The 9,428-nt window shown below is 33.5% G+C and overlaps 1 protein-coding gene across 4 annotated transcripts in view; it reads right to left on the reverse strand.

Moving 5' to 3' along the window:
* BBS9 (Bardet-Biedl syndrome 9) overlaps positions 1-9,428 on the reverse strand; it is a 677,588-nt gene that overhangs the window by 600,582 nt on the left and 67,578 nt on the right. The gene's annotated exons all lie outside the window — the stretch shown is intronic.

Here is a 9,428-nt window from a genome sequence, read left to right on the forward strand (position 1 = left end):
TTGAAGAAATCCACTATGAAAGACTTCATTAGATTAGTGGACAGATGGGGTTGGGGTGACGGAATAAGTAAGATGTAATAGGAACTTGATGAGATGGGGTGACAAATAAAAGACATTCATCAACAGTAAACTATGAAAGAAAACCTAAAGTGTATGATTGATTGTAAAAAATAGCACATGAATGAAACATAATGTATATGAATGATTGTATGAAAATACGGTTTTTAAAAAAAATGTTTCATTAAAGTTTTAAAAAGCAAAGATATTAATTTGATATCTAAGGTATGCCATGTTCTTACCAATAGTCTTATAGGTATATGAAAATTGAGCAATAAAAAAAGGAAGTCAGAAGAACTGACCTATGCAAATTGTGATACTAGCAAATCTCAAAATACTTGATTGTCTCATACAGAGTCTATACTTAGACCAAGAAGCAAAGGTTTAAGCATAATTTAAAATCAGTAAGGTGTGGATCAGGTTTTTATCCTTTCTCCATACTTATTCAATTTGTAGGCCGAACAAATAATTTACAAAGCTGGACTCTATGAAGAAGAATGTGGTATCAAGATTGGAGGAAGACACATCAACAACCTGTATTATGCAGATGACACAACTTTGCTTGCTGAAAGTAAAGAGGATATAAAATGTTTGTTGCAGAAATTCAAGGACTATAGCTTCAGTATGGATCACATCTCAATGTCAAGAAAAAAGGGTCCTCAATACTGGACCAACAGCCAACATAATGATAGATGAAAAAACTGAAGCTGTCGATGATTTCATTGTTGCCAGGGACCTCTCCAAAATGCTGAAGAGCACTGATATCAGTTTGAAGATTAATATCACTAATCTTCATATCATTCTGGCCATGGTCTTCTCAATCATCTGCTAAGCATCAGAAAGCTGGAAAACAAATAAGGATGAGAGAAGAACTGATGCCTTTGAGTTGCGGTATTAGAGAAGAGTACTGATTATCATATTCCATAGACTGCCAAAAGAACAAACAGATATGTCTTGGGGGGGAGGGGGGAAGCAGCCAGAGTGCACCTTGGAGGAAAAAATGGTGAAGCTTCATCCTTCATACTTTGGTTATATAGCTAGGTGAGCCTATTCCTTGGAAAGGAACATCCTGCTTGAAAATATGGAGGATCAATAAAGTAGAAGAAGACCCCAAATGAGATGGATTGACACAGTGGCTGCAGTAATGGGCTCTAGTGTGTCAAAGAGGATGAGGATGGTAGAGGACAGGGCAGAGTTCAGGTTGGCTGCTCACAGGGCCACTACGAGACTGACTTCACTCGAAGGCACCTAAGAACACAACAACAACTGCCAGAAGAATGAACACATCTACCTTAAAAGAAACACAATCAGAATGCTCCTTAGAAATGAGGATGGTAAGACTTCAGCTTAGCTACTTTGGATGTGTCATCGGGGAAGACCAATAGTCAGGGAATGGTATCATGTGTGGTACTAACAGCTAAAATGAGAAAAACTACTCACTGGGAAAAAAATCCAAGTGGACTGAACTACAGCCACAACAATGGACCCAAACATACTATTGATCACTAAGATTGCCGAGGACCAGGTAACATTTTGTTCTGTTATAAATTCACCACGAGAGGGAGCTAACTCAACAGTAAGCAACAAGATATGACTCTTAAGCACAATGCTAGATAGCTTGTAAGCACTCAATAAACAAAATGCTATTGAAAGGCCTTTAACTGCTGTTGATAATTGTATAAGATAATATGCATAGACGCATCAACATAGTACTTGGCACACATCAGCATTTAACTCAAGTTTCTTTCTTTCTATAGGCCAAGGACACTAGCAAGTATTTCTCTTGCAATTCCAACACACCCTAGCAACGAGCTGCAGACTTAAAGCACATGGTAAATCCCAACTAGCTAAAAAATGTTGTGTAACCATTTCTGAAGAATCGCAAGTCTCTCAGTGACCCATGTGGGTGCCTAAGCTCTGGCTTGGCTACTTCAGTTATTACACACTGTAAAAATAATACCCTGCTTTACAAAAATGGCTTTTCTACCAGGAGTTTAAGCCACTTCTAAATATCAGTTCATTACTGACAACGACAGGAGGAAGAAATATGCAACTATATCTTGAGGGAAATTCTAGGGAAGAGATACATATTTTATACTAACAAAGTGAAAAGCAAAGCAAGGCCTCAAAAATTTTTGCCTCGAGTGTATTTTCTAAGCCAGACTGCACTTCCTTAAAGGACAAAAGTACATTGATTCATGTAAATTTTCCAATTTTTCATTCAGTAAATATGCAGTCTATACATAATTATGATGAAATATTTACAAAAGGAACTGTGCCAAATCTTTTGTTTATTAAGATATATACCAATATATTTTTATCTGTAATATCTGAGTTGATTTAATTTTTTTGCTTTCCTAGGGAAGTTGGCTTACTATATTAAGTATAATTATTTTTTTAAATCTACTAACAAAGGCATAAACTAAAATTGTACTCAAAATGTAATGTTTTCATCTTACATGTTTATGATAGTTCATCTTGATTCTTTTAGCCACTTGCTTTTAATGTAAAACCAGTGAATACTGGATTTTTATGTTTTACTTTAAAAAATACAGTCTTCCAAAACCTTAGCCAGAAATGTCCATTTCAAAAAGTTGACTCCAGCCAGTTGGCTTTGTCAGTGACATATGTGCAAAGGAAGAAAAATGTAACCCACAGTGATTTTCTGCAGATCAGATTGGAATCACTTAAGGTACTCAACACGGTTTCCAGGCCATGTCTCAAGAGGAACGGCCTTCGAGTAGCAAGTGTTTCTTTTAAATGTAAGAGTAGCTACTGTTTTTTCAATCTAGGTATGGTTGAAATAGATGTGCATTTGAAGAATAAGTTTAAGTAAAAATAAAATTGGAATACAGTCACCTTGTGAACATTGATTATATGGGCCCAATATGAAATTTAAACAAGCAGCAGGTAATATTGGGAAACTAAAGTTTTTCATATTCATTATTTCGTCTTTTCAAAAATTATTTAAGTCCAAAATATTTCACAGATTAAATAGCTACTCTGATAAATAGAAATGCTAATATGTCAAAAAATTATCTGCTATCAACAACCAGAATTATGCTCTTTTTCTTGTCACATTACAAACACCTACAGTCTTTTTTTGTAAAAGCAATCACAGAGACACTAATATATGAGAAATTTTCTATTATTATTTTTTCACTTGATATCTTCCCTGTTTTTCCAATAGTTCTCTTTTTAGTTGGTTGACTATTTTTAAAAGAAATGCAATCTCAATTTTATAACACAATGAACTTGAAAACAATAACAAAAAAATGTAACTTCATCCAGTGAAAAGACCCTTGCATTTAGGAATCACATGGATTTACTACAAAAAATAAGGTCAAAATTCTCCCATAAACCACGTGAAAAGGCTATACACAGTAAACTTGTTGATCTTGTTATTTTCATTTGATTTGATTATTTTTATAAATCCCATCTTTTTAAGTGTCCCTTTTTTGAAGATTAGTTTTTTAAAAGATCCTTGATTGTTCTCACTATTAAATTCCACCCGCTGTTTTGTTAGGTTGAACAGATCAGAGACTCCTACTTTTCTTGTATGAAAAAGAATTCTTTTCCTTTATATAGAGAGATACTAATCTCTTCCCTTGGCTAACAGAAAACACTAAGAATAGCAGGCTTTTCCCAAAGCCAAGACAGAGGCCAAGATTTGAGAACCAAACAAGTGTGTTCAAGCATCAGTAAAAGAGTTTTACCACCAAGAGACAGGCAAATTTATTATTAATGGTAATTTTTACAAAGGGTTATTTTTATTTTTATTAAATAAACTACATTTTACTGTATTTTTATTAAAGCAAAAGTGTAGTCATCATTACTGTTGTTGCTGCTGCTAAGTACTGTTAACAGTTAAGTCAGTTCCAACTCCTAGTGGCCTTAAGTAGAAGAACAAATACTGCCCAGTTCTGCACCATCCTCACAATAATTGCTTTGATCGAGTCCAATGTTGGAGCCACTTCTTTTCCATTGACCCTCTACTTAACACATCATAATGGCCTTTTCCAGGGACTTGTCCCTCCTGAAAACACATTCAAAGTAGGTGAGCTCACTATCCACTAAGAAGCACTTCAGTTACATGTCTTCCAAAATAGTTTTATTTTTCTGGTTATTCATGGTATATTCAATATTCTAAACTAACACCAAAATTCAAAGATGTAAATTCTTCTTTGGTATCCTTATTCATTGTCCAGTTTCACATTCATAAAGCAATGAAAAATACTAAAGTTTGGATCAGGTACACCACAGTCCTTAAGATAACATCTTTGCTTTTAATTTTTTATTGCGATTTTAATGAAAATTTATAAAGAACTTATATTTCCATTCATTCATTGTTGCACATTTTCCTCCCTGCCCCCTCCCACCTCCAAAGTTTGTGTGTGTTAAAAAAAAAAATAGTTATTTCGTTGTTTCGTTGTTATACAGTTTCCCCTTCCAATCACTTTACTATGAAGATCTTCTTCTGGACTCTTGTCATGTCAATAATACCTAATCATATATTCCTTTTATACAATTATCTTCCTCATCTGTTTCAATGCTGTGTACAGTATTTGTCCCCTCTTTTCTTAGTTTCCCCCAACCCTCATGTCAGTCCTGCTTTATAACAGTGGCATTATGCAGTATTTGTCCTTTTGTGACTTAGATATTTCACTCAGCATAACGTCCTCCATGGTCACCCATTTTGTATATTTCATGAGTGTTTTTTTTTCAGTGCTGCATAATATCCCATTGTAAAATATCACAGTTTCTCTATCCATTCATTTGTTGATGGGATCTTGGGTTGTTTCCAACTCTTTGCTATTGTGAACAAAGCAGCAATAAACATGGGTGTGCATTTAAACACTTTTTTTAAGTCTTTTTGTTGAAAATAGAGAAACCATTTGATTCAACCATTCCACTTCTGGGAAAATATGTAAAAGAAATCAGAGCTGTGACATGAACATAAGTATACATATTCATGATAGCTGTTTTAGTGTATCATCGAGTTGGAACCGACCACAGCTAACCCTCTGGTGGGTTTTCAGAGACAGTTAATCGCATGGCAGGAACGTGCCCATGCTTATCCCATGAAACAGCTGGTGGATTTGAACCACATGCCTTCAGAATTGTAGTGCAGCTTCTTGCCATTAAAGTACTGTAGCATTATTCACAATAGCAAAAATATAGAAGCAGCCCAAGAGTCCATTAACAAACAAAACAAAAATGGATAGAGAAATTATGGTATGTTCACGCAATGGCATATTATGCAGAACTGAAAAACAATGAAGAACTCATGAAGCAGTCTGCAACATGAATTAGTCTAAGGACATTATGTGAATAAAATAATTTAGTCACAAGAGAATGAACACTGTATAAGGTCACCATTACAAAAATAGGGAAAGACTGCCTAGATAAGAAACATCGTAATGGAAAAGGGGAATGGGAAGGTTAACCTGAAATCAGAGGAAATTCAGCTATTACCTGTATGGCTTTAACAATCTAGAGCAGGACATGCATAATTGACCTAAAAGGGTGGTAAGGCTTTTGCAATAGACATGCCCCAATGTGATACACCATTTGATTTCTTGATTGCTGTTCTATGAGCATTGACTGTGACTCCAAATAAAATTAAATCCTTGACAACTGAAATATTTTCTCTATTCATCATGACGTTGCTTACTGATACCGTTGTGAAGACTTTTGCTCTCTAGGTCGAGGAGGAATCCATACTGACTGCTGTTGCCTTTGATCTTTATCAGTAAATTAAGCTCTGTTTTCAGGTTACATCAAGTACACATCACAAGTTGTTAATGTGAGCTCCTTATTAAGACAGATTTTTTTGTCCTTTGAAGAGTCCATCACATACTCAATATTCCTCTCCAACACCAAGCATTCTATGGCATGCAGCTCCCCTCTTGTATTAAAGTCTCTTCTATAAGGACACCAGTTATACAGGACTAGAATCTTTTCTACTGCAGTATGATTTTATGTTGAACTAACTGATAAGATCTTCAAAGTCCTTTTTTCCAAACTAGGTCAAATTTGCAGGCCAAAGATTAAGACTTCAAGACATCTTTTGAAGGACATAATTTAACCCATAATAACAAGGATAAAAAAAATAAGGAGAAAACATTTAGCATGCAACTGAAAATCACTGTGCTTAATTTTCTGCCATTAATGCAAATCTCCCCCAAAAAGAAAAAAAATCTGTCTTTCTAATTATCTGTTTCATACTGCAAGAGAAAAGTGGTTTTTATCAAACTGATCAAAGAACAGAAAACTGATTTTGTAGTTTGATGGTATTTTTATCTACCATTCTTCATATATTTAATAGTTTTAATGTGTCCACTTCATAATGCTTCTATTCTTTGCCTGATACCTACATTGTAAGAAATATTAATCCACTTTTTAAACTTTTTTATTGTTCCACGACATTTCTAAATAATGATAAATTAGAAGTTGAGATTGCCCCTAATTAAAATTCTATAGAACTGATAAGTAGATACCACAAATATCACATGCAAGTAAAATCTTTCTGAAGATTATTTTTAAAAAGATAGAACCAGCGAGTTCTGGTGGCCTAGTGGCAATAAACTGCACTGCAATCCCACAGGTGTGTCGTTCGAAATCACCAGATGCTCTGCTGGAGAAGCAGGCAGGAACAATCTACTTCTGTACCAATCAGATCTGATTTGACGGTACACACACAAAATAATAATAATAATAATTTTAAAAGATAGAACAGTACATTGACAGGGACTTGCCAGAAATTCAAAGTGACTTCAGAAAAGGTTGTAGCACAAATAATACCATTGATAATGTCATATGCATCTTAACAAAAAGCAGAGAATATCAGAAAGACGTTTATTTGTGTCTTATTGACTATGCAGCATTTGATTGTGTAGATCAGAAAAAATATAGATAGCATAGAGAATAGGAGTGCCATAACAATTGTGATCAAAAGAAACTTATTCATAGACCAAGATAAAGTTGTCTGAACAGACAGGATCAACAGAAAACTGCATGGTTTAAAATCAGGAAATTATTGCATCAAGGTCATATCAATTCCCCATACTTATTCAATCTGTATGCTGAGCAAATCATTTGAGAAGCTGCACTAACAGGCAGTGATATCAGAAATGGAGGAAAATTCATCAAGAGCCTGTCTTATGCATATTAACACAATCATGGAGGGTATACATTTTAAATTATTTCTTCTTTAAGATTAGGAATCATCTTGCCAATGTGTTTGTAACATCTCTCTCCTAAGCCTTGGAATTTAAATATATATTTTTTTTTTAATCCTGCAATGTATTCAACTGTATGGAAAGGTGTCTTTAAATGATCTCACCTTCGTTTAAAGCAGAATATAAACCTGCATAGCATAAAATCATTTTTAAATTGGAGATGGAAAAGAGGAAAAGCAAATTTAATACAAAACATATAAAACAGTTTGTTGAAATACCAAAAGGTGGAATCTGACTTCTACACTTTTCATTCCCATCAGTAACTGTTCTATAATAAGCACTATATAAATACTAAAATTCTACCATTATATATTAGTCTTTAAAAGCCAAAAAATGTAAGTGCTGCCAGCTAGTCTTGAAACTGGAGAAAATGTACAGGAAATATTGTTAGGGATATAGAGGTTCCTAATTTTTATATCCTCATTAAGTGAGTAATAATTAAGTCATTGCCTACTAGCCTATCTCATTTGTAAAGCTTATATTTATTCCCTTATAATTAATCCACTGATTCTTCAACAGACAATCCATTCTACATATTAACATCAAAACAATATGGTTTTCAAGAAGTTGAGCAAGGGAAACAAAGAGGACTACAAGATGAATGATGGAATCAATTTCCCAGGTTTCATAAGAATTTGTCACCATCTTTCAAAAAGAAAAGAGCTATTGATTGGGTTCCCAAATTATATTACGTGTTGATCAATTCAAGAACAGCCTAATACTGCTGAGAAAACCACAGAATACCATATTTTTGAATAATCTTTCATTGAAACACAAAAGTTAAACATCATATTCCTTAAGATAACTAGAAACAGTAGACATATTAATAGCATTAGGCACTGTTCCTAATATATCAGAACCTACATTAAAACTACTGTTAAAGTCTAAAAATGGTCATAACAAATCTTTCAACCTTACAGCACAAAAGTCAGTTGATAATTTCTTTGTCTAACACCTAATAAAACTCATTCTTTCAAAATTGTGGAAAGCTAAGCACAGTCTTCCCTTATTATAAAGTTTCCTGTTACAAGGTTGCATAGTTTACACATATGTTATACTTTATTATTGGGGGTGGGAGGAAGTCCTTCTTATAACACCTTCTTTGTTGTAATACTCAACATACTTTGCCTCCAGGCTAGATACATAATGAAAGCAAAATGAATTCAGACAGATTGTTGAGGGGGAAAGCTAGTTTCTTTTTAGCAGTCTTTCTAAAGTCTTTTTTTTCTTTCCTTGTAGCTTTTCATCATCTCAACATTTTGTTTTCTATGAAGATTTTTTCCTTTTCTTTATACATATTTCGTTTTGTAAATGAAAGATGATAGATTGTTAAAACTTATTTGTACTACCTCAGAAACAAGCACTTTTAATAAACAACACTTGTCTTACAAAGCTTTGTACAAATTTCATCTTTAGGACAATGAACTGTACAGGACTTAATCAACCAGCTGCAAAAAGTCATAGGAAATCTTCATTTTCCACTCACACATTTTCTGTTCACAGTGCCCTAAAACCATGAACATAACTTTCTAAATTATGTTTAAGAATACTTTTCAGTTATTGTTTCCATATTAAATAGTACTGTCTTATTTTAGCAAAGATCTAGATATGCAACTTGAAAAAGTTGCATAAATTTCAATGTAAGAAAATTTTGTTTTCAAATCCAGTTCATTTTTTACTTAGACAAAAGGCTAGTTCAAATACTAATATACTCTGGAGGATTTATTTTCATAAGCTTTACCATTTCTGATATTTTAATTTAGTCAGAAATGACTTAAAATATCTGCCAAATGAAATGCTGGAGTTAAAAATTCAGTATGTTAAAGTTTAAGTGGTAAATAAACCAAAATCCATTTTTCCATGCTTTCTAACATCAGAACACTAGTCTATTCTCAATATTATTAGGTACGTTAATATTTTACCAAGTAATAGTACTATTTTCTTATGTGAAAAGGACTGGAAAAGTTTAAAAGTACCATACAATCAGTGAGGGCTACACATGTATGGCATTTTCATTTCTCTACTGTCCACATAAAGGTACCAAAGCAGTTTTATCCATTTCAGTAAAAAACTGGAAATTATTCAAATGTCCATGAATAGAAAAAAAAGATTTCTAAATAATATTGTGTG

The sequence above is a fragment of the Elephantulus edwardii genome, unplaced genomic scaffold, assembly GCF_000299155.1.
Source record: "Elephantulus edwardii isolate Elephantulus edwardi_28Jun2011 unplaced genomic scaffold, EleEdw1.0 scaffold00059, whole genome shotgun sequence".
NCBI classification, from domain to species: Eukaryota; Metazoa; Chordata; class Mammalia; order Macroscelidea; family Macroscelididae; genus Elephantulus; species Elephantulus edwardii.